The sequence below is a fragment of the Coturnix japonica genome, chromosome 6, assembly GCF_054131305.1.
Source record: "Coturnix japonica strain WE chromosome 6, WE-NBRP24, whole genome shotgun sequence".
Classification (NCBI taxonomy): Eukaryota; Metazoa; Chordata; class Aves; order Galliformes; family Phasianidae; genus Coturnix; species Coturnix japonica.
In genome coordinates, this window is record NC_140668.1 from 17,392,545 (window position 1) to 17,393,274 (window position 730).

Genomic DNA, 730 nt, shown 5'->3' on the forward strand with positions numbered 1-730 from the left:
TCTGCTCTCCCCAGCAATTAAGCTCTTTTACTCTATGCGCTCAGAGTTTGAAGGATTTCCTCTTTCTCCTTTCTTTTGCATTTGGTGGAAGTTTTTTCCCCAGTATAAACATCTGATGTGTGAAATAGAAGATAGATAAAAGGAGTCAATAAAACAGGAAAATCAAAATTGTTCAGCAGCTAATCCTCTTAATCCTGAGGCCTGCTGTATGAGCTCTGCTCCATGTGAGGGCAATGCCAGCTCTCCAGCTTTAGAAGAGCTGCATCCCAATTACTTCATATGATATCAGTCCCACCCAAGGCAATGCAGGCTGTCCCTCCTGTTCCCTGTATTCTCCTACTGATTAGTTCAGAATTCCATAAAGTGCATTCAGTCAACAGACATGAAACCGCTTTATGTTCTTTATTGGTGTTGTCAGTGCTGGTAAAGATTTATTTATCCCTCTTTAAAAATCTGAAAGCAACTGGAAATGTCTCAACTTCTGTATCATGTTGTTCTGTTTTGCCCTTTTAATTGCAGAGAAGCCTGCTGTCTTCATGAAGTCCTTGGATGATGTTTTTGGTGAGGAGCGGGGTGTGATTAAATTGGAATGCGAAGTCTCTAAAGAGAAGGTCAAACCAGTGTGGAAGAAGGACGGTGTTGTGCTCACTTCTGGCAACAAGTATGAGCTGGTACAGTCTGGGAAGACCCTATATCCCCTTATCCATGACTTCGAGAAGTCAGATGCAGG